The 25,671-nt window shown below is 43.2% G+C and overlaps 1 pseudogene across 1 annotated transcript in view; it reads right to left on the reverse strand.

The window, feature by feature from the left end:
- Positions 1-25,671, reverse strand: part of LOC110503324 (alpha-2-macroglobulin-like) — a 40,554-nt pseudogene that overhangs the window by 13,415 nt on the left and 1,468 nt on the right. The window contains exons 2-13 of the transcript XR_016491249.1: positions 25,005-25,185; positions 24,482-24,677; positions 22,779-22,895; positions 16,540-16,674; positions 16,384-16,448; positions 15,954-16,078; positions 15,572-15,659; positions 4,944-5,184; positions 4,603-4,754; positions 4,397-4,499; positions 1,910-1,961; positions 1,748-1,831 (exon numbers count right to left, since the gene is read on the reverse strand). The product of XR_016491249.1 is annotated as an alpha-2-macroglobulin-like (transcript). The remainder of the gene's footprint in view (positions 1-1,747; positions 1,832-1,909; positions 1,962-4,396; positions 4,500-4,602; positions 4,755-4,943; positions 5,185-15,571; positions 15,660-15,953; positions 16,079-16,383; positions 16,449-16,539; positions 16,675-22,778; positions 22,896-24,481; positions 24,678-25,004; positions 25,186-25,671) is intronic.

Genomic DNA, 25,671 nt, shown 5'->3' on the forward strand with positions numbered 1-25,671 from the left:
AAATAACCAGAATTCATGTAAACATTACAGTTTTGAAAACATTGTTTGTCCCCACAGAAAGTGGTCTCTTGGCACATCTTAAATTAAGCCACCTACAAATTTCGGTACTGAATGAAATATTACCACTACCAGACACCTGTCGACAATTTCCGGTGAAATTGGAGGGCGCTCAATTCAAATAAATAATCATAGAAATTATGGATATTAAACATGTAGGTACATACAAGTGTCTTATATCGGTTAAAAGCTTAAATTCTTGTTAATCTAACTGCATTGTCCAATTTACAATAGGCTTTACAGCTAAAGCATGCCATGCGATTGTTTGAGGAAGGCGCCCCACATCAACATAGTTTTCAACCAGCACAGGCTTCATAAAATCACAAATAGCGATTAAATAATCACTTACTTTGTGATTTGCAATCCAAAGGGTCCCAGCTACAACATGCATGGTTGTTTTGTTAGATAAAATCCTTCTTTATATCCCAAAAAGTATTTTTAGTTGGCGCCATCGATTTGAGTTCAACATGCAGACAAAGGAATCCAAAAAGCTACCGCTAAACTTTGTTAAAACAAGTCAAACTACGTGTCTATGTAATCCCCTGGTACCCTAAAATGTAATTAAACTATAATATTTCATACAGAAAGAAGTATGTTCAATAGAAATGTACAATTAGCAAGTGCGCGTCCTGTTCGTTGCGCGCCCACAGACTGATTTCCAACTGTGACTCCCAGTACCAAAACTCAATTCTTCTCCGTTTTGGAAGAAACAAGCCTGAAACCTTGAACAAGACTTGACATCTAGTGGAAGCCACAGGAATTGCAATCTGGGACCTGGACTTGCATAGATTTCCATTGTAAGAGCATGGGATCTCAACAAAAAAAAGATTCTGGTTGGTTTTTCTTTGGATTTTTTCCTACCATATCAATTATGTTATAGTCTCATACATAACATTTCTACACACTTCAAAGTGTTTCTATCCAATGGGGAAGTAACACAATAGAATAACAAGGCTATATACAGGGGGTACCGGTACCGAGGCAATGTGAGGGGGTACAGGTTAGTCGAGGTAATTTAAACATGTAGGTAGGGGTAAAGTGTCTATGCATATTTTTTTAAGTTTAACTAGGCAAGTCAGTTAAGAACAAATTCTTATATACAATGACGGACTACCCCCCCGGCCAAACCCTACCCTAAACCGGACGACGCTGGTCCAATTGTGCGCCAACCTACGGGACTCCCGATCACAGCCAGTTGTGACACAGCCTGGGAGCGAACCAGGACCTCTAGTGCCGTCTTAGACCGCTGTGCCCCTCGGATGCATTGATAATAAACAGTGAGTAGCAGCAGTGTAAAAAATAAGGGGGAGGGGGTCAATGCAAATAGTCCAGGTGGCCATTTGATTAATTGTTCAGCAGTCTTATGGCCTCAGCTAAATTTTACTAAAATGTCCACTTTGAAATGACGTCGTGTGTCCAGTGGGTAGTTGAAATCCCTGAGCGACAAGGTGAAAAATCTGTTGATGTGGCCCTAAGCAAGGCACTTAACCCTAATTGCTCCTAATTAACCCTAATTAGCATTAATCATGTCAGACCCTGGCCATGACCCCACGCTCCAAGGGTGTCTCAGGGAGAGTGAGATATGCAGAAAACACATTTCCAATTCACACATGTGAAATAGGACAAATATAAGAACCTACACACACTCTAAACTCACTACGTCTCCAAACAACACTATGGTACATTTTACCCAGGACTGAGAGAGAAATTCGATCAGATCCATCCACCACATTCTTGGGGAGTTGCAGTTCCACCTCCTCTGTCAGAGTTTCTCCTGTGGACACAGATGATAAGATGACTGGAGATGATCAGTTCAATCAAAGTGAACATTCAACATTCATGCATTACTGACCAGTTGGACACAGCAACCAGTTGTAGGTTTTGGTCTTTTCTGTTCCCTCTGCCTGAGAGAAGAGAGAAAAAAAAGAGAGAATGTTCAGTTAGAGGCAGTTACACTATTTCATCCACACCCGTTGCTGAAAGGTGTATAAAATCGAGCACACAGCCATGCAATCTCCATAGAGAAACATTGACAATAGAATGGCCTTACTGAACAGCTCAGTGACTTTCAACGTGGCACCGTCATAGGATGCTACCTTTCCAACATGTCAGTTTGTCAGTTCTGCCCTGCTAAAGATGCCCCGGGCAACTTTAAGTGCTGTTATTGTGAAGTGGAAACGTCTAGGAGCAACAACGGCTCAGCCGCGAGGTGGTAGGCCACACAATCTCACAGAACGTGATAGTTGAGCGCTGAAGCATGTAAAAATCATCTGTCCTCAATTGCAACACTCACTACCGAGTTCTAAACTGCCTCTGGAAGCAACGTCAGCACTAGAACTGTTCGTCGGGAGCTTCATGAAATGGGTTTTCATGGCGAAGCAGCCCCACACAAGCCTAATGCCAAGCGTCGGCTGGAGTGGTGTAAAGCTCGCCGCCATTGGACTCTGAAGCAGTGGAAACGCGTTCTCTGGAGTGATGAATCAAGCTTTGCCATCTGCCAGTCCGACGGACGAATCTGGGTTTGGCGGATGACAAACGCTACCTGCCCGAATGCATAGTGACAACTGTAAAGTTTGGTGGAAGAGGAATAATGGTCTGAGGCTGTTTTTCATGGTTGGGCAAGGCCCCTTAGTTCCGGTGAAGGGAAATCTTAACGCTACAGCATACAATGTCATTCTAGACCAGGGGTTCTTTAACTTTTTCAGCCTGGGACCCAAATCAGAAATGCTGTGTTTTCCTGGGACCCAAGCTTAGGAAAATATGCAACTATACGTAAATATCGGTACATTTCATTGCCCTTATGCCAAAAAGAAATGTAATGTAGACAAAAACAAATAACAATGAAATACCCATAAATATATTTTAATGTCCATTTTCCCCCATTAAAAACACTATTACATACCTGTCTAGGTTGGAACTGTTGCTGTAAAATACAATAAATAATTTCATTCTGAACTGGAATAAACAGATTGATCACATCCCACAGATGTACAACAGAACACACACACACACAGGCTTTTTGATCGTGCAACCCTAAGTAACATTACAGATCAATTATATTTTATACTGTACATCTTACAGTATACATTATTGCTGATAGAAAGTCTAGGTTGGAACTGTTGCTCTTAAAATATATATTTTTAATTCTGAACTGGAATAAACTGATTGATCACATCACACAGGTGTAGACCAGAAAACACAAGCATGTCTATTCTGGGCTCAGTTTTTCACAGTGCAACACTGAGGTCATGCTCAGCATTGACACTGTTTCTGTACTTGAGAACACTGACTTGTATGTGGTGTCAAGCTGGACCAGAACATCTACTGCTTTCTCAGACAGGCAGGAGACAGCTTCCTGCTGCAGATGAGCAACCCAGACCTGTGTGAGTGTTTGTCTCAAAAAGCATCTTGCTTCAATCACTTTATTCCAGTTCAGAATATAAATGATGACTTGTAACAGCAACAGTTCCAACCTAGACTTGTTTTCAACAATACTTTCTACAGTAAAATGTACAGTAGACCTGATAATGTTTCATCTTCATCTGTACTGTTTCTCAGTAGCTAGTTAGCTTGCTTTGGCAAACGTGAAATATTAGCTGTGTACCGTTACACGGTACAAAAGAGAAAATCACATATGCTACTATGAGAGACTGTACTCCCTTATTTATGCTTATCATCACCTGTTATAAAGTGACAACAATGCCTTGCTAGTTGACTTACTCTTCCACTTTCGAAGCACTGTTTCCTGAAGCATTCTGCTCTGTTCTGAAAGAACTCCCTGGGTGTACCGTCATGTTGTGCCTGGATGTTTGGTCATCGTTGGTCGTTTTATTAATTTGTTCGTTTTGAGAGACTCATTACTAAGCACTTCACCACAGAAAACACATTGTGGACGCTCCTCATTATTAATCTATGTACTAGACGATTCTGTGCTTCCAACTTTGTGTCAACAGTTTGTTTCAGCAGGAAAATGCCCCTTTGCACAAAGCGAGGACCATACAGAATAGGTTTGTCGAGATCGGTGTGGAAGAACTTGACTGGCCTGCACAGAGCCCTGACCTCAACCCCATTGAACACATTTGGGATGAATTGGAATCAGGCCTAATCGCCCAACATCAGTGCCTGACCTCACTAATACTATTGTGGCTTAATGGAAGCAAGTGTTCCAACAAGTACTGAAAAGTCTTCCTGGACGAGTGGAGGCTGTTATAGCAGCAAAGGGGGGGACCAACTTCATATTAATGCCCATGAGATGTTCGATGAGCAGGTGTCCACATAATCTTGGTCATATATCTCTACAACCTAACAGTACGTTCCATAACAGCACTAAACTACATACCTTCACCAGCAGGCTCTTTGTAACTGTGTCGATGCGTCCTCTCTCTGGTACCTTCACAATCTCATTGTCACACACAGCGTGGGACCGGACAGCCTCTGCACTACTACACACACATTGACAGACAGAGCACAACACAGGTTACACAACATCCAATAGGCTGACTGAGAGTACACAACTCAGATTAACATCCATTCTGCTGTTTGAACAGTTGAATGGAGACTGGTGACTTACCCAGGACAGAGGGAGCCATTGTCCAACTAAAGGTCTTTTGTCCATTGGCACACAAGCATGATGAATACTGGACATCATTCAGGGGTGTGAGAGTGTAGTCTAAGGAAGGAGCCGGAGTCACAGAAACCTGCCCAAGAGGAACACTTGTAAGACAACATGGAAAACCCAAGACTGATACACTGGGTGTAATAAAAAATAAATAAACACTGACTAGGCAAACTGCAACAAAACACAACATTTTATACAACTTCCAATGGGGAAGTAACACAATAGATCATGAAACAACTCAAGAAACGATCATGATACAGTGCCGTACCATGATGCACTTGGACAGGTAGTTGAACACAGTGGCCTTCAGCTCAAAATGCTCTCCACTGGATGATGGCGTAAGGCAAGGGGAGTTCCGGGAAGAATTGCTGTAAAACTGTAAGTTTTACCGGAGCAACCAGATCGAAACCACCAGGGGCCAGGCAGAATGCCTCTGACTCCCAGGAGGTGATGGTGTCTGGAACCTTAAGGGGCACATCTGCTGATCCAGACTCCCTGTAATGCAGAGGTCAGAGTTCAAACAGAAAGCCACTAAGTGTCCCATAGAGAACAATGGAGTATGACTTACAAATTATTTGAACAATGTTTCTTTAGATTTTTAAAATGTGTTTAAGCTTGCCCCATTAAGGACCTCTTTCCTAAGAGAAATCTGGCCGAGGGAAAAGTGGGCCAAGTTGAGCCAAAGGGGTAAATTGAGCCTCCCTTGTTTCTAGGAAACCATACACAAAATGAATCATTTGACCAAATCTTTAGGAAGAGGACATCATTTCATGGAGTCTGTGAAGGAAGAAACCACATGGAAAAAGTTGGTTCCAAAAAACAGATTTTCACCAGGTCAAATTCATTGTGTTAGCGGTTTCACTATGTTCGTATCTAAACCAAAGTAGATAATTGCAATATTGTTCTATACATCAGCTGGGATCTCTATAAGCTTCAATTTGATGTCCTAAACCTAGCATGAAAGTGCATCATTGTGGCTGTGTGGGCTAATATAGTCAAAATATTTGACTTGGGTTAAGTTGAGTCGATCGCCATGTGGTAAACTGAGCTTTTTTCCGGTCACAACTTGCAGACTTGTTTACGTGTTGCTGTGCGTTTTGTTGCCAACCTATTTTGCTACCTGACAACTTTACAGTTTTTAGTTTTTAATTACCGTTTATATTTTTGTTTTTTCCCTCAACTTTTTCACTCCGGACGCTTTATCTGGACACGGTTCGTCAGGACCTCCAAAAGCCGAAGCTAAGTAGTAACATTAACATGATGCCTTCTAATTGCAGTCGCTGTTCTCATAATATACAGGAGAACGATCGCCTTACAGCGAGGATAGCTGTGCCACAAGCCCAGCTTCAGACGCAATCGTTAGGCAAGGGTAATTTCAGTGTAGGAAAGGATGAAACAGCGTCTGTGCCACCAGTAAGTACAGATAGTAGTATAAATCCCCTGGCACAGTCCCCGCAGCCGGACAACTTTCTCACGGTTTCTGGAAGGAAATGCTGTAGGAATGCTCAGTGTCGCTCATTCAGCCGACAGAAACTTTCAACCGGTTTTCCCCATTAAGCAGCAAGTCAGAGGCCGAGCCTTCTCTTGTCTCTACTCCTCCCGTTACGGGGTCTGAGACGCCGAAGCTTCCCACCATTAGCTCTGACAAATTGAAAACTCTAGTCATTGGCGACTCCATTACCCGCAGTATTAGACTTAAAACGAATCATCCAGCGATCATACACTTTTTACCAGGGGGCAGGGCAACCGACGTTAAGGCTAATCTGAAGATGGTGCTGGCTAAAGCTAAAACTGGCGAGTGTAGAGAGTATAGAGATATTGTTATCCACGTCAGCACCAACGATGTTAGGATGAAACAGTCAGAGGTCACCAAGCGCAACATAGCTTCTGCGTGTAAATCAGCTAGAAAGATGTGTCGGCATCGAGTAATTGTCTCTGGCCCCCTCCCAGTTAGGGGGAGTGATGAGCTCTACAGCAGAGTCTCACAACTCAATCGCTGGTTGAAAACTGTTTTCTGCCCCTCCCAAAATATAGAATTTGTAGATAATTGGCCCTCTTTCTGGGACTCACCCACAAACAGGACCAAGCCTGACCTGCTGAGGAGTGACGGACTCCATCCTAGCTGGAGGGGTGCTCTCATCTTATCTACCAACATAGACAGGGCTCTAACTCCTCTAGCTCCACAATGAAATAGGGTGCAGGCCAGGCAGGAGGCTGTTAGCCAGCCTGCCAGCATAGTGGAGTCTGCCACTAGCACAGTCAGTGTAGTCAGCTCAGCTATCACCATTGAGACCGTGTCTGTGCCTCGACCTAGGTTGGGCAAAACTAAACATGGCGGTGTTCGCCTTAGCAATCTCACTAGGATAAAGACCACCTCCATTCCTGTCATTATTGAAAGAGATCATGATACCTCACATCTCAAAATAGGGCTACTTAATGTTAGATCCCTTACTTCAAAGGCAATTATAGTCAATGAACTAATCACTGATCATAATCTTGATGTGATTGGCCTGACTGAAACATGGCTTAAGCCTGATGAATTTACTGTGTTAAATGAGGCCTCACCTCCTGGCTACACTAGTGACCATATCCCCCGTGCATCCCGCAGAGGCGGAGGTGTTGCTAACATTTACGATAGCAAATTTCAATTTACAACAAAAAAAAAATGACGTTTTCGTCTTTTGAGCTTCTAGTCTTGAAATCTATGCAGCCTACTCAATCACTTTTTATAGCTACTGTTTACAGGCCTCCTGGGAAATATACAGCGTTCCTCACTGAGTTCCTATCGGACCTTGTAGTCATAGCAGATAATATTCAAATTTTTGGTGATTTTAATATTCACATGGAAAAGTCCACAGACCCACTCCAAAAGGCTTTCGGAACCATCATCGACTCAGTGGGTTTTGTCCAACATGTCTCTGGACCTACTCACTGTCACAGTCATACTCTGGACCTAGTTTTGTCCCATGGAATAAATGTTGTGGATCTTAATGTTTTTCCTCATAATCCTGGACTATCGGACCACCATTTTATTACATTTGCAATTGCAACAAATAAACTGCTCAGACCCCAACCAAGGAAAATCAAAAGTCGTGCTATAAATTCACAGACAACCCAAAGATTCCTTGATGTCCTTCCAGATTCCCTCTGTTTACCCAAGGACGCCAGAGGACAAAAATCAGTTAACCACCTAACTAAGGAACTCAATTTAACCTTGCGCAATACCCTAGATGCAGTTGCCCCCCTAAAAACATTTCTCATAAGAAACTAGCTCCCTGGTTCACAGAAAATACCCGAGCTCTGAAGCAAGCTTCCAGAAAATTGGAACGGAAATGGCGCCACACCAAACTGGAAGTCTTCCGACTAGCTTGGAAAGACAGTACCGTGCAGTACCGAAGAGCCCTTACTGCTGCTCGATCATCGTATTTTTCTAACTTAATTGAGGAAAATAAGAACAATCCGAAATTCCTTTTTGATACTGTCGCAAAGTTAACTAAAAAGCAGCATTCCCCAAGAGAAGATGGCTTTCACTTTAGCAGTGATAAATTCATGAACCTCTTTGAGGAAAAGATCATGATTATTAGAAAGCAAATTACGGACTCCTCTTTAAATCTGCGTATTCTTTCAAAGCTCAGTTGTCCTGAGTCTGCACAACTCTGCCAGGACCTAGGATCAAGAGAGACGCTCAAGTGTTTTAGTACTATATCACTTGACACAATGATGAAAATAATCATGGCCTCTAAACCTTCAAGCTGCATACTGGACCCTATTCCAACTAAACTACTGAAAGAGCTGCTTCCTGTGCTTGGCCCTCCTATGTTGAACATAATAAGCGGCTCTCTATCCACCGGATGTGTACCAAACTCACTAAAAGTGGCAGTAATAAAGCCTCTCTTGAAAAAGCCAAACCTTGACCCAGAAATTATAAAAAACTATCGGCCTATATCGAATCTTCCATTCCTCTCAAATTTTTTAGAAAAGGCTGTTGCGCAGCAACTCACTGCCTTCCTGAAGACAAACAATGTATATGAAATGCTTCAGTCTGGTTTTCATAGCACTGAGACTGCACTTGTGAAGGTGGTAAATTACCTTTTAATGGCATCAGACCGAGGCTCTGCATCTGTCCTCGTGCTCCTAGACCTTAGTGCTGCTTTTGATACCATCGATCACCACATTCTTTTGGAGAGATTGGAAACCCAAATTGGTCTACACGGACAAGTTCTGGCCTGGTTTAGATCTTATCTGTCGGAAAGATATCAGTTTGTCTCTGTGAATGGTTTGTCCTCTGACAAATCAACTGTAAATTTCGGTGTTCCTCAAGGTTCCGTTTTAGGACCACTATTGTTTTCACTATATATTTTACCTCTTGGGGATGTCATTCGAAAACATAATGTCACTGCTATGCGGATGACACACAGCTGTACATTTCAATGAAACATGGTGAAGCCCCAAAATTGCCCTCGCTAGAAGCATGTGTTTCAGATATAAGGAAGTGGATGGCTGCAAACTTTCTACTTTTAAACTCGGACAAAACAGAGATGCTTGTTCTAGATCCCAAGAAACAAAGAGATCTTCTGTTAAATCTGACAATTAATCTTAATGGTTGTACAGTCGTCTCAAATAAAACTGTGAAGGACCTCGGCGTTACTCTGGACCCTGATCTCTCTTTTGAAGAACATATCAAGACCATTTCAAGGACCGCTTTTTTCCATCTACGTAACATTGCAAAAATCAGAAACTTTCTGTCCAAAAATGATGCAGAAAAATTAATCCATGCTTTTGTCACTTCTAGGTTAGACTACTGCAATGCTCTACTTTCCGGCTACCCGGATAAAGCACTAAATAAACTTCAGTTAGTGCTAAATACGGCTGCTAGAATCCTGACTAGAACCAAAAAAATGGATCATATTACTCCAGTGCTAGCCTCCCTACACTGTCTTCCTGTCAAAGCAAGGGCTGATGTCAAGGTTTTACTGCTAACCTACAAAGCATTACATGGGCTTGCTCCTACCTATCTCTCTGATTTGGTCCTGCCGTACATACCTACACGTACGTTACGGTCACAAGACGCAGGCCTCCTAACTGTCCCTAGAATTTCTAAGCAAACAGCTGGAGGCAGGGCTTTCTCCTATACAGCTCAATTTTTATGGAACGGTCTGCCTACCCATGTCAGAGTCTCAACCTTTAAGTCCTTACTGAAGACTCATCTCTTCAGTGGGTCATATGATTGAGTGTAGTCTGGCCCAGGAGTGGGAAGGTGAACGGAAAGGCTCTGGAGCAACGAACCGCCCTTGCTGTCTCTGCCTGGCCGGTTCCCCTCTTTCCACTGGGATTCTCTGCCTCTAACCCTATTACAGGGGCTGAGTCACTGGCTTACTGGGGCTCTCATACCGTCCCTGGAGGGGGTGCGTCACCTGAGTGGGTTGATTCACTGATGTGGTCATCCTGTCTGGGTTGGCGCCCCCCCCCCCCCCCCTCGGGTTGTGCCGTGGCGGAGATCTTTGTGGGCTATACTCAGCCTTGTCTCAGGATGGTAAGTTGGTGGTTGAAGATGGTGGTGTGGGGGCTGTGCTTTGGCAAAGTGGGTGGGGTTATATCCTTCCTGTTTGGCCCTGTCCGGGGGTGTCCTCGGATGGGGCCACAGTGTCTCCTGACCCCTCCTGTCTCAGCCTCCAGTATTTATGCTGCAGTAGTTTATGTGTCGGGGGGCTAGGGTCAGTTTGTTATATCTGGAGTACTTCTCCTGTCCTATTCGGTGTCCTGTGTGAATTTAAGTGTGCTCTCTCTAATTCTCTCTTTCTCTCTCTCGGAGGACCTGAGCCCTAGGACCATGCCTCAGGACTACCTGACATGATGACTCCTTGCTGTCCCCAGTCCACCTGGCCGTGCTGCTGCTCCAGTTTCAACTGTTCTGCCTTATTATTATTCGACCATGCTGGTCATTTATGAACATTTGAACATCTTGGCCATGTTCTGTTATAATCTCCACCAGGCACAGCCAGAAGAGGACTGGCCACCCCACATAGCCTGGTTCCTCTCTAGGTTTCTTCCTAGGTTTTGGCCTTTCTAGGGAGTTTTTCCTAGCCACCGTGCTTCCACACCTGCATTGCTTGCTGTTTGGGGTTTTAGGCTGGGTTTCTGTACAGCACTTTGAGATATCAACTGATGTACGAAGGGCTTTATAAATACATTTGATTTGTTGTGATTCCTAGGCATAATGCAAGGCAATATAGGTTTACAGGTTTATTTCCATGCAATATTTCAAGAGGGAAATGTCTTATCTTACCGTTGTCACTGTTGACTGTATTTCAGGGTTGTCTTCGATGTTCATGTGGTTCTTGCTTCAGCAATGGCAATATAAGAGCACAGAAATCTGAGAATCACTGTTGTAGGCTGGGCAGGGCACAAATTAAGAGAGCAGGAGGAAAAATAAGAGGAGTTGGGAGGGGGGGGGGGGGGGGGGGGGGTTTAAAGAGCTACTGTCCAATCAAGTGGGCTTGAGTTGCATCTTCTCTGAGCAAAAAAACAGGATGTATTGTATTGACATCTAAAGTGGAGTGTGATTGAATACTCTTTCTTGATATCAGCTCAGCAGGTACACTTGTTAACCCATAACAAGGACGTTTGTAATTTCCCCATTGTTAGGTCATGAAGAGTCTTGCTGCTCTTCAAAAGTACTGTTTTTCACAGCGTACTCATATGTCCATAATTCTCAGTATAAGTTTTGAAATGTTTTGTGAGCTGTGTTATCAACAACAGGGCTCTATAATATCTGTTTTGTGGGTGTATATGTTTGTGTTCTCGATTGTTCTGTTACTCTTTCTCTAAATGGATTTGTGTTTTCGACTACATCTTTCCATGCTGCCTTGTCCACACCATTAGCTCAATAAATTATTAGGAGAAATTCATAATGGAGATTATAGCCAGGACTCATTATGGGTTTGATCAGTACAGGACACATCCCCTTGTTGATGGAATTTAGAGTGAGTGGATTTCCTGGATCCCATTCCCTGATGAGAAATAAAAGAGAACTACAGGGGTCCATGATGATAACAGATGGAGGAAGAAAAAAGATGAGAACTACAGGGGGTCCATGATGATAACAGATGGAGGAAGAAAAAAGATGAGAACCTGCAAAATTGAGAAAGAGCATTGGTCCACACACCTTTGTATATTTGGCAACACCGATTAACAGCACATTATATTTGTTAAGATTCAGAGCTGCAATAATTTGTTTCAGAAGGGATAGTTTTTTTGCCCTTTGATGTGGTCTAGCTCAGTGGTTCTCAACCTCTTGTTTACTGTACCCCCAATCACATATTGCACTGCCCACGAGTCTTTCCAAGTACCCCCTGTGGATAGGCCAGGTACCCCCATGGGCACTAGTACCCCAGGATGAGACCCACTGTCTTACATAATGCCTTTCACTATTCACCTTGTCTCCTGAGCCTGCACTCTTTTGGACAGGAATTCCAGGTGAAGCTGGTTAAGAGAATGCCAAGTGTGTGCAAAACTGTCAAGGCAAAGGGTGGCTACTTTGAAGAATCTAAAATATATTTTGTTAAACACATTTTTGGTTGCTACATGTTTTCATGTGCTATTTCGTAGTTTTGATGTCTTCACTCATTGCTTGCCATAGTGTGACAAAACTTTAATTCCAATTACATATTTTACTTTAGAGTTTAAATTATGTCTCAGGGGTTGCAGGTGTGACCTCTGTGAATGTAATTATTTTTATAACTGCAGAGGGGTAAATACAATGATAGATGGATACATGTAAGGAATGAATGCTTTAACAAACTGACCAGCATTTAGGTAAAAGGAATATTGACTCAGTTAAATAAAATAATTTATAGTACATGTATAGTATATGGGTCAGCTATAAACGATGACCAACGATTCTAGATTTAAAATAGGACAGTTTGTTAGATAGGACAGCAGTTTGTTAGACGTCGTAGAGCTTGACCACCGCTGGCTTTAGATTTTGTACTTGGAGCTCCTGTATGATGTCCAGGGTGTGGTTGAAAAGTAGGAATAGGGATTGGCCACAATTATTTAAACGCTCTATGCAGAGGTGTAATTTCAGTTTTGCTGACTGAAGGACATTCTACACAAATAATTTCAGAGTAGAGATACAGTGGGGCAAAAAAGTATTTAGTCAGCCAAGTTCTCCCACTTAAAAAGATGAGAGAGGCCTGTAATTTTCATCATAGGTACACTTCAACTATGACAGACAAAATTAGAAGAAAAAAAATCCGGAAATCACATTGTAGGATTTTTAATGAATTTATTTGCAAATTATGGTGGAAAATAAGTATTTGGTCAATAACAAAAGTTTATCTCAATACTTTGTTATATACCCTTTGTTGGCAATGACAGAGGTCAAACGTTTTCTGTAAGTCTTCACAAGGTTTTCACACACTGTTGCTGGTTTTTGGCCCATTCATCCATTCAGATCTCTTCTAGAGCAGTGATGTTTTGGGGCTGTTGCTGGGCAACACAGACGTTCAACTCCCTCCAAAGATTGTCTATGGGATTGAGATCTGGAGACTGGCTAAGACACTCCAGGACCTTGAAATGCTTCTTACGAAGCCACTCCTTCGTTGCCCGGGCGGTGTGTTTGGGATCATTGTCATGCTGAAAGACCCAGCCACGTTTCATCTTCAATGCCTTTGCTGATGGAAGGAGGTTTTCACTCTAAATCTCACGATACATGGCCCCATTCATTCTTTCCTTTACACGGATCAGTCGTCCTGGTCCCTTTGCAGAAAAACAGCCCCAAAGCATGATGTTTCCACCCCCATGCTTCACAGTAGGTATGGTGTTCTTTGGATGCAACTCAGCATTCTTTGTCCTCCAAACACAACGAGTTGAGTTTTTCCCCAAAAGTTATATTTTGGTTTCATCTGACCATATGACATTCTCCCATTCTCCCAATCTGGATCATCCAAATGCTCTCTAGCAAACTTCAGACGGGCCTGGACATGTACTGGCTTAAGCAGGGGGACACGTCTGGCACTGCAGGATTTGAGTCCCTGGCGGCGTAGTGTGTTACTGATGGTAGGCTTTGTTACTTGATTGATTTCTTCAAACCAAGCTGCTTACCTATTGCAGATTCAGTCTTCCCAGCCTGGTGCAGGTCTACAATTTTGTTTCTGGTGTCCTTTGACAGCTCTTTGGTCTTGGCCATAGTGGAGTTTGGAGTGTGACTGTTTCAGGTTGTGGACAGGTGTCTTTTGTACTGATAACAAGTTCAAACAGGTGCCATTAATACAGGTAATGAGTGGAGGACAGAGGAGCCTCTTAGAGAAGAAGTTACAGGTCTGTGAGAGCCAGAAATCTTGCTTGTTTGTAGGTGACCAAATTCTTATTTTCCACCATAATTTGCAAATAAATTCATTAAAAATCCTACAAGGTGATTTTCTTTTCTCATTTTGTCTGTCATGGTTGAAGTGTACCTATGATGAAAATTACAGGCCTCTCTCATCTTTTTAAGTGGGAGAACTTGCACAATTGGTGGCTGACTAAATACTTTTTTGCCCCACAGTATGTCATGACAAGTACATCAAAATATACAGTACCAGTCAAAAGTTTGGACAAACCTACTCATTCAAGAGTTATGCTTTATTTTGTAGAATAATAGTGAAGACATCAAAACTACGAAATAGCACATGAAAACATGTAGCAGCCAAAAATGTGTTTAACAAAATATATTATAGATTCTTCAAAGTAGCCACCCTTTGCCTTGACAGTTTTGCACACACTTGGCATTCTCTTAACCAGCTTCACCTGGAATTCCTGTCCAAAAGTCTTGAAGGAGGTCCCACATATGCTGAGCACTTGTTGGTTGTTTTTCCTTCACTCTACGGTCCAACTCATCCCAAACCATCTCAATTGGGTTGAGGTCGGGTGTTTGTGGATGCCAGGTCATCTGATACAGCACTCCATCACTCTCCTTTTTGGTCAAATAGCCCTTACACAGCCTGGAGGTGTGTTGGATCATTGTCCTGTTGAAAAACAAATGAAAGTCCCAATAGGTGCAAACCCGATGGGATGCCGTATCGCTGCATAATGCTGTGGTAGCCATGCTAGTTAAGTGTGCCTTGAATTCTAAATAAATCAGACAGTGTCACAAGCAAAGTACCCCCTTACCATCACACCTCCTCCTCCATGCTTCACAGTGGGAACCACACATGCAGAGATCATCCATTCACCTACTCTGCGTCTCACAAAGACATGGCGGTTGGAACCAAAAATCTCAAATTTGGACTCATCAGCCCAAAGGACAGATTTCCACCGGTCTAATGTCCATTGCTGGTGTTTCTGGGCCCAAGCAAGTCTCTTCTTAGTGGTGTCCTTTACTAGTGGTTTCTTTGCAGCAATTCAACCATGAAGGACTGATTCACAGTCTCCTCTGAACTGTCATCAAGGCAAAGGGTGGCTACATTGAAGAATCTCAAATTTGTTTAGCACTTTTTTGGTTACCACATTATTCCATATGTGTTATTTCATAGTTTTGATGTCTTCACTATTATTCTACAATGTAGAAAATGTAAAAATAAAGAAAATCCCTGGAATGAGTAGGTGTGTCCAAACCTTTGACTGGTACTGTATATATTATTTCAAATTAATTCCATTGCGAGTACTATGTACACTGTTTCAAACTGACAGGTGGTTTTGGTCTCACCCCTGTCAAGTACGTTAAAACATGGTCATCTTTAGTATCAACACGATCCAATAACTCCTCAGCTTTGAAGACAAGCCGTTCACTGATTATTCATATTGCATGGACAAAAACGTTCAGTTTCAGAAAGGTTCACAGATGAAAGAGGCAAGAGCTACATGGAAAAGGTCACAGGTAACACCATAAACATATGTTATCAAAATAAAACTCACACTCCCCAAAGTCTCTGTGTCTGCAAACCCAGACAGCATTTTCAAATCCACTATAATCATATTGGTGGTCAGCTCCTTTCCATGATATCTGTGAAAGAAAAGAGGCCCCTGACATCAAGGTTAGATTTTGACAAGTGCTTGTAATAATCAAATGAATGGATACTTTGATAATTTTCGCCATAAAAAGACCAGATCTGTTTTATTACTGTTACTGATCCAAGCCTAGCTACAAATTAGAAGTGAAATAATCTACATAGGCATAATGAAGCCAAGTGATTTGGGTCAAGTCCATTCTGTTAGACATGTTCCATAATAACACTTTGTAGTGTCATAAATAAACGTATTGAAAGAATGCTTCTGTAAATGTGTCATTCATTCTTACTGAGACTCGAGGTTCAGCGTTACTCTGGGTCTCAAAGAGTTGCTGTTGCAGTCCACCTCTGTCTTCACCTGGATGCTGAGCGTTGTGCTGTCAGCAGGAGTAGGGATGTTGTAGTGGAGCGCCATCTGGGAAAGAGGGAAGAAGTAGTCAGGGGAACAAGGTTGCCTAAAAATAACAATTTTATAAGATAGAAAAACAATAACAATTTCATAAACTAGAAATCAAGCCAGAAAAGATCTTTATGTTTGAAATTCACAGTAATATATACACAACTGGATTGGGAGGAGAGATGTGTTTTCACTGACGTGCACTGAGGCACAAGCACTGCCCTTCACTTCCATTCTGTGTCCTGCAGCGCCCTTTCTTGGTAAAGAGGCTTGTTGTTTTGGTTCACATTAAAGAGGTGCTGTCCCCCATTGGGAGACTGTACTGTCACTGTGCTGGTGCCCTCTCTACTGAACACCCTGGTGGAGTAGAGAGCCAGGGCCTGGAGGGCTATACTCCAACAGATCACAGGTAAATCAGTTCAAAATTAAAGAAAATACCCCATTTACAGAAAGGGTAGATGTTTACATTGATCAGTTACTAGAGTGACTAGCCCAGGTCAGTGGCAATGACAGAGGGGAGGCACTGAGGGAAGCCAGCAGAACGTAGGAGCTGATCTCCACTGCCAGGGAGGCTGAGGTCTCTGAGGAGGTCTGAGTCCAGTGCAGGAGACCCCCTGAGGGACAAGGAGCACACACAAAGACAGAAATCGGAACCATGGACAGCCACATCATATTTACCTTAATATTTACCTTACGTTGATTGGACTAAATCGCTTTTTGGTTTATTTGATTGGTAATTGTATGAGACTAAGCAGAGGTGATTTGACGATGTTGAAGTGGTGCTGGAATAGTGGAGGCAGCTCCTGTTTTCTTTGTGACTTGCTGTAACTCTGATTCTAAATCAATAGTTGTTTAGTAGTCCGAAAATGTCAGAAACATTAAGTTGCTTGATCATTCAACTGTTTGTTACATGCAATATGCTTTGTGGACTTCACTGGACAGAGGTTGCTCTCCAGTTTTGTGATCAAACGAAGGCGTGGTTGAATTGATTTCTTATTGTCTCGGCCTATCACAGTGTCAAGGCAATTGAACTAACTGCTTATAGAGCTAACAACGCAATTATCACAACATATAAAAGTGGAGTCTTTCTCCTTCAGGAAACCTACGGGAGAAATACAACACTACCCCCTGTAGTGCCTTGTGGTCAGAGGCCGAGCAGTTGCCATACCAGGCAGTGATTCAACCATGCTCTCGATGGTGCAGCTGAAGAACCTTTTGAGGATCTGAGGACCCATGTCAAATATTTTCAGTCTCCTGAGGGGGAATAGGTTTTGTCGTGCCCTCTTCATGACTGTCTTGGTGTTCTTGGATCATGTTAGTTTGTTGGTGGTGTGGACACCAAGGAACCTGAAGCTCTCAACCTGCTCCACTGCAGCCCCGTCGATGAGAATGGGGGCGTGCTTGGTCCTCTTTTTCCTGTAGTCCACAATCATCTCCTTTGTCGTGATCACGTTGAGGGAAAGGTTGTTGTCCTGGCACCACACGGCCAGATCTCTGACCTCCTCCCTATAGGCTGTCTCGTCGTTGATCAGGCCTACATCTGTTAAGTTGTCTGTAAATGTAAAGATGGTGTTGGAGTCGTGCCTGGCCATGCAGTCGCGGGTGAACAGGGAGTACAGTAGGGGACTGAGCACGCACCCCTGGGGAGCTCCAGTGTTGAGGATCAGCATGGCAGATGTGTTGCTACCTACCCTCACCAGCTGGGGGCGGCCCGTCAGGAAGTCCAGGATCCTGTTGCAGAGGGAGGTGTTTAGTCCCAGGATCCTTAGATTAGTGATGAGCTTTGAGGGTATTATGGTGTTGAACGCTGAGCTGTAGTCAATGAATAGCATTCTCATATAAGTGTTCCTTTTGTCCAGGTGGGAAAGGGCAGTGTGGAGTGCAATGAGATTGCATCATCTGTGGATCTGTTTGGGCGGAATGCAAATTGGAGTGGGTCTATGGTTTCTGGGATAATGGTGTTGATGTGAGCCATTACCAGCCTTTCAAAGCACTTCATGGCTACGGACGTGAGTGCTACGGGTCTGTAGTCATTTAGGCAGGTTGCCTATGTGTTCTTGGGCACAGGGACTATGGTGGTCTGCTTGAAACATGTTAGTTTTACAGACTCAATCAGGGACATGTTGAAAATGTCAGTGAAGACGCCTGCCAGTCAGCACATGCCCGGAACACACATCCTGGTAATCTGTCTGGCCCCACAGCCTTGTGTATGTTGACCTGTTTAAAGGTCTTACTCACATCGGCTACAGAGAGCGTGATCACACAGTCGTCCAGAACAGCTGATGCTCTCATGCATGCCTCAGTGTTGCTTGCCTCGAAGCAGGCATAGAAGTGATTTAGCTGTCCTGGTAGGGTCGTGTCACTGGGCAGCTCATGGCTGTGCTTCCATTTATAGTCTGTAATAGTTTGCAAGCCCTGCCACATAAGACGAGCGTCGGAGCTGGTGTAGTATGATTCAATCTTAGCCAAGTATTGACGCTTTGCCTGTTTGATGGTTTGTCGCAGGGCATAACAGGATTTCTTGTGGGCATCCAGGTTAGAGTCCCATACCTTGAAAGCGGCAGCTCTACCCTTTAGCTCAGTGTGAACGTTGCCTGTAATCCATGGCTTCTGGTCGGGGTATGCACTTACAGTCACTGTGGGGACAATGTCCTCGATGCACTTATTGATAAAGCCAGTGACTGATGTGGTGTACTCCTCAATGCCATCGGAATAATCCCGGAACATGTTCCAGTCTGTGAAAACAAAACAGTCCTGTAGTTTAGCATCTGCTTCATCTGACCACTTTTTTATTGACCGAGTCACTGGTACTTCCTGCTTTAAGTTTTGCTTGTAAGCAGGAATCAGGAGGATATATTTGTGGTCGGATTTACCAAATGGAGGGCGAGGGAGAGCTTTGTACGTGTCTCTGTGTGTGGAGTACAGGTGATCTAGAATTGTTTTCCCTCTGGTTGCACATTTAACATGTTGATAGAAATTTGGTAGAACTGATTTAAGTTACCCTGCATTAAAGTCTCCGGCTACTAGGAGCGCCTCCTCTGGGTGAGTAGTTTCCTGTTTGCTTATTTCCTTATACAGCTGGCTGAGTGCGGTCTTAGTGCCAGCATCTGTCTGTGGTGGTAAATAAACAGCCACGAAAAGTGTAGCTGAAAACTCTCTAGGCAGGTAGTGTGGCCTGCAATTTATCACAATATACTCTACTTCAGGCAAGCAAAATCTAGAGATTCCTTAGATTTCGTGCACCAGCTGTTTACAAATATGCACAAACCGCCACCCCTCCCATCTTACGGAGTGTGCTGTTCTATCTTGCCGGTGCAGCGTATATCCCGCTACTTGAATATCCATGTCGTCATTCAGCCACGATTCCGTGAAACATAGGATATTACAGTTTTTGATGTCCCGTTGGTAGGACATTCGTGATCGTACCTCGTCTAATTTATTGTCTAATGATTGCACGTTGGCGAGTAATATTGACGGTAACGGCAGCTTTCCCACTCGCCTCCTGCGGGTCCGGGCGAGGCATCCCGCTCTGTGTCCTCTATACCTGCGTCTCCTCCTCTGGCAAATAACGGGGATGTTGGCCATGTCAGATGTTTGGAGAATGTCCTGTGCTTCCTGCTTGTTGAAGAAAAAAATCTTTGTCTAATCCGAGGTGAGTGATCGCTGTCCTGATATCCAGAAGCTCTTTTTTTGCCGTAAGATACGGTTGCAGGCTAGGAAACCTACGGGAGAAATACAACAAGAGCAAATATTCCATAACCTGTAGGTCGGTAGGACTGGGGTCTGAACAGATAGGTTATAGAGAAGAGCAGAAGCTCTGAACTATAACCTGTAGGGAACTGTAACGACGTTCGTCTGTAGAAGGAGAAGCGGACCAAAAAGCAGCGTGGTGGTTACTCATGTTCTTTAATGGAAAATGAACGATACATGAAATAACTTAAATCTACAAAACAACAAACGGAACGTGAAAAACCTATACAGCCTATCCTGTGACAACAAACACAGTGACAGGAACAATCACCCACAAACACACAGTGAAACCCAGGCTACCTAAGTATGATTCTCAATCAGAGACAACTAATGACACCTGCCTCTGATTGAGAACCATACTAGGCCGAAAACATAGAAAAGCCCCAAAACATAGAAAAACAAACAGACTGCCCACCCAACTCACGCCCTGACCATACTAAATAAATACAAAACAACGGAAAATCAAGGTCAGAACGTGACAGGAACACAATATATGGTAGGTTTCTCACTTAAGGGTGGTACAAATGTGATATGGGGGAGGGGAATGAGCAGGGTAAATGCTAATTAAATTCTGTGGTATAAAAACTGTTGTGTTTTTGTGGACATTACTGTAGTATTTATTACATAATACATTTACTACATATAATACTACCCTATTCTACATTAGGACTACGTGCTCAATGAACGAGCGGTAGGGAATTGGTTGGTTCTCCCAGGCTTCTTTTGCTAAATCCAAAATGCCTCTGCATACAACAACTCGAAGGGGGAGAACCTGGTAGAGGCTTGAGGAACTTGGCGCAGGGCAAACATAAGGTGGGGCAACAGCATGTCCCAAATTTTCCGTCCTTATCCACAACACATCTTAACATGCTCAAGATGGTTTTATTCAGCCTCTCGCACAGTCCGTCTGTCTGGGGGTGATAAACACTCGTTCTAATCTGCTATACACTGTATAGCTTACATACAGTTGAAGTCAGAAGTTTACATACACTTAGGTTGGAGTCATTAAAACTCGTTTTTCAACCACTCCACAAATTTCTTGTCAACAAACTATAGTTTTGGCAAGTTGGTTAGGACATCTACTTCGTGCATGACATAAGTAATTTTTCCAACAAATGTTTACAGACAGATTATTTCACTTCTAATTCACTGTATCACAATTCCAGTGGGTCAGAAGTCTACATACACTAAGTTGACTGTGCCTTTAAACAGCTTGGAAAATTCCAGAAAAGGATGTCATGGCTTTAGAAGCTTCAGATAGGCTAATTGATAACATTTGAGTCAATTGGAGGTGTACCTGTGGATGTATTTCAAGGCCTACCTTCAAACTCAGTGTCTCTTTTGCTTGACATCATGGGGAAATAAAAATAAATCAGCCAAGACCCCCGAAAACAGATTGTAGACCTCCACAAGTCTGGTTCATCCTTGGGAGCAATTTCCAAACGCCTGAAGGTACCACGGTCATCTGTACAAACAATAGTATGCAAGTATAAACACCATGGGACAGCGCAGCCGTCATACTGCTCAGGAAGGAGACTCGTTCTGTCTCCTAGAGATGAACGTACTTTGGTGCGAAAAGTGCCAATCTATCCCAGAACAACAGCAAAGGACCTTGTGAAAATGCTGGAGGAAACGGGTACAAAAGTATCTATATCCACTATCTATATCCACTATTGGTATATCGACATAACCTGAAAGGCCACTTAGCAAGGAAGAAGCCACTGGTCCAAAACAGCCATAATAAAGCCAGACTAAGGTTTGCAACTGCACATGGGGACAAAGATTGTACTTTTTGGAGAAATGTACTCTGGTCTGAATAAACAAAAATATAACTGTTTGGCCATAATGACCATCGTTATGTTTGGAGGAAAAAGGGGGAGGCTTGCAAGCCGAAGAACACCATCCCAACCGTGAAGCACAGGCGTGGCAGCATCATGTTATGGGGGTGCTTTGCTGCAGGACGGACTGGTGCACTTCACAAAATAGATGGCAACATGAGGAAGGACAATTATGTGGACATATTGAAGCAACACCTCTAAAGCTTGGTCGCAAATGGGTCTTCCAAATGGACAATGACCCCAAGCATCCTTCGAAAGTTGTGGCAAAATGGCTTAAGGACAACAAAGTCAAGGTATTGGAGTTGCTATCACAAAGCCCTGACCTCAATCCTATAGAAAATGTGTGGGCAGAACTGAAAAAGCATGTGTGAGCAAGGAGGCCAAAAATGTGATGAAATAAATAAAAGCTGAAATAAATTATTCTCTCTACCATTATTCTGACATTTCACATTCTTAAAATAAAGTGGTGAACCTAACTGACCTAAGACAGGGAATTTTTACTTGGAATAAATGTCAGGAATTGTGAGAAACTGAGTTTAAATGTATTTGGCTCAGTGTATATAAACTTCCGACTTCAACTGTAGGTCTTTCATGAGCCGGGACATGAAGGGAGTGCCTTGGTCTGTTAAAATAGTTGAGGGTAATCCTACTCGCAAAAACATAACCAGCTCCTTGGCTATGCCTTTTGTCGCCATGGTGCGTAATGGAATAGCCTCGGGATATTTGGTCGCGTAGTCCACTACTACGAGGATGTATTGTGTCCTCTGGCTGACCGTGGCAGTGGCCCCACTAGGTCCATGGCAATAGTTTTGAATGGGGTTTCTATAATGGGAAGAGATACCAGGGGATTGCGAAAATGGGCCCTGGGGGCCGTAAATTGACACCTGTCGCATGACCTGCAATATTTGGCTAAGTCTCTGGTCACCCCCGGCCAGTAGAACAGGGCGAGTACCCGCTCAGCCGTTTTCTCCCATCCTAAATGTCCCCCAAGACATGGGAGAGGGCCAAGTGCAGCACAGTGTCTTGATATGACCTCCGTACTACCAATAGTTCAAACTCCCCCTCCCTTCTCCTACATACCCAATATAATAGGCCGTTATGTATGGCAAAATATGGGAAATGTAACTCACCCTCATCCTGTAGCCTCTTCCCATCAATAGCTGCCACTTTGTCCACAAGCCTTTGCACCTCCGGATCTCGCTGTTGGGCCGTGCCAAACTGACTCATAAGGTCTTCGGTAAGGGAAACTGTCGGACAGGGTGGGGGTCGTTGGTCTCCATGCCAAACCCCGGTCAGGACTCCTCTGGTGTGGACTCTGGGAAGATCTGTCAAAGCAGTTCTCTTTCCTCCTATCCTCGTCTGCCTGGCTGGATCCCTCTTACCCTTGGCTCTCGATTCCATGGCATGTCTCATCACTGAACGTCTCTTCGAAGACCCGCCGCAGCAATCATGTGGACTCCTCATCCTGCTTCCTGTTCCCTTAGTAGACCGTCTAGTCGCCCCATGTGGTTTACTTTTTCCCCCCGGAGTTTATGGCGGGAAACCAGGTTATGTGCCAGGCCCATGCGGTGCTGTGAGCTCTTCTTCTCTTGTCGGCCCCTCTCATGCTTCTCCGTATTGGTCCACAACCCATGGAAGAGTGGGCAGTCATGACCAAGGAGGATGGGAACTGACAAGTTCGGTGACGTTTTCCATGGGTGTGGTCTTCTTTACTCGAAAGCTGCAGAATGATTCCACTGGATTAAGTACTGACCCACTGTCCAATCCTGTTCTGATGAACATTCTGTTTATTCATAGAACAAGAGACACATTGAGCAGGGCACAACCTTGTGGACTGTTCAGATACAAACATGTTATGTAGGCCAAACATGCCTGTCTCACATGTAGAATAAGGAGTCACGTCAGTTCAATTCATGACAATTCTATCTGCAATGTTCTACTGAAGGTGGCCCAGATGTGAAGGTGGCCCAGATGTGTTCACATAAAGCTGATATGGAGGCTTCTGGTAACTGCCATGTGGAAATGAATGATGACCTACCTAGCTGGTGGAGTCATCGTCTTATCGTGTTGTATTATTTAGTGACAATCATCATAAATTGACAGACTAATAAGGGTCTTACCTCAAGTTACACTATGTTGTACTGTGAAAATCAAGACAAAAGATTGGCTAATGTTTAATGAATAACTCTCATATTCCCAAAAATCAACAGAAAGGGATTGGGGGACACCTAGTCAGTTGTACAACTGAATGCCTTCAACTGAAATGTGTATTCCGCATTTAGCAAATGTATACAACTATATGAACTAGGCAGGTGATTGTCTTTGTCTCTTCAACATCACAAGTAGCACTGGGACTTTAATGTCAATTCAGTAGATTAACTCAATCTCAGGAAAAACATTATCATACATTCCAATCTGACCTGTATGAATGGAAAACCCCATGTCCTGTGGTAAATGTTTGAGGACCTTCAAATCAGCCCATACATGTTTACTTACCTCTGCAAACATGCACAGTTTGTTTGCATTGAGTGCTATGCCTCAACTGTTTGTGTAGCCTTATCAAACAGATAACATGAGCTAAAGTTTTGTCCAATATTGTTCAAAACATTTCCCATTCCCAAAGCCTTATTGTTCATGAAAAAATATAAATATTTACACTATCAATATCCAATGATAATGTCCAGGAGAGGAACAGCTTGTAACATGGGGTATGTTGGTACAAACTCCAGGGTACATAATCTGAGTGAACCTGCAGTGAATCTTTTTGTCATCTGGACCTTTACTGTCCTGTTTCAAATGTCTTTTAGGAGCAACATGTGATGACAGAGCAAACCAGTCCAGCAGACTGTGTACTGGCTCTGTGTAAAATTACCTGTTTCTCCTGGGTTGTAGATTGGTTTATCCGTTTGGATGAATGTCATCGGACTGTAGGGTTTGATCATGACCTTTCTCTCCTCTGTCGATAGAAACGTTTCACCTCGAATCTCCACCTTAAAGTTTTGCACTTGGTCACTCTCCACCTGAGGGGCCTGTCAGTGAGACAATGAACCAATGACATATGATCCAGTGTGGCTTAGTTGGTAAGAACGTGCTGCAACAATGTCAAGGTTGTGAAGATTCAATCACTTCTCCTTTCATCAGTGTGTTTTAAAAATGCTTTTTCTTCAGTAGTTAATGTCATCTTTTTTATGTCAAATTTCAGCTTGAATCCCAGAAAAGTTTTGGTAGGCCACCACATTGATATTTCCCATCAAATAAGATAGCATTGCACTAAAATGAAGATATTCATCACAAAGCTAAGAAGTACTGTATACTCTTATTGGAATGGTTCTGGATGTCGACCAGTGCTGGCTGACCTGAAACTGGAAGCAGCGGTGAAACTCTTGGTCAGAACTCTCTTGGAGAAGAATTTTGCTCTGCTCATCAACAATCAGAGATATGGTCATGGCCAGGGTCTCGTTGGGCTGCAGAAGACTGGCACAAAGCTTGGCCTCTGAGCCTGCCTGGATCACTGCAAGAATGGCTACCATGTAAACACTACAGAGACCATACACACAAAGGAAAATCTGTACAAAATGATAGGGCACCTCTAAACAAGAAACTACAGATGTAATGTAGGATCTTAATTTGACCAGTATTGTCAAGAAAAATTATCCTGTAGCAACAGGATTTGACCGTTTAGTCCATAATGTTGCTTGATCTGTGGTTCCGTTACGAAAAAAAACCATGAAATTCACGTGATCACATCAATGAGAATACTTTACTTTAAAATGCATAATTTACATTAATTCAATTTAAACAGTCATGGTCCAAGTTTTTTGCAGTCCCAGGTTTGTTCCAGGGACGTTCCCAAGAATGTTTTTAGGACGTTCTTAGAACGTTTTGTCATGGTCCTCTTGATGTTTTTGTCTAGTTCAAATCAAATCAAATGCTATTAGTCACATGCGCCAAATACAACCTTACACCTTACCTTACAGTGAAATGCTTACTTACGAGCCCCTAACCAACAATGCAGTTTAAAAA

Source organism: Oncorhynchus mykiss, chromosome 24 (genome assembly GCF_057628025.1).
Source record: "Oncorhynchus mykiss isolate SJ-2025 chromosome 24, ASM5762802v1, whole genome shotgun sequence".
Taxonomy (NCBI): Eukaryota; Metazoa; Chordata; class Actinopteri; order Salmoniformes; family Salmonidae; genus Oncorhynchus; species Oncorhynchus mykiss.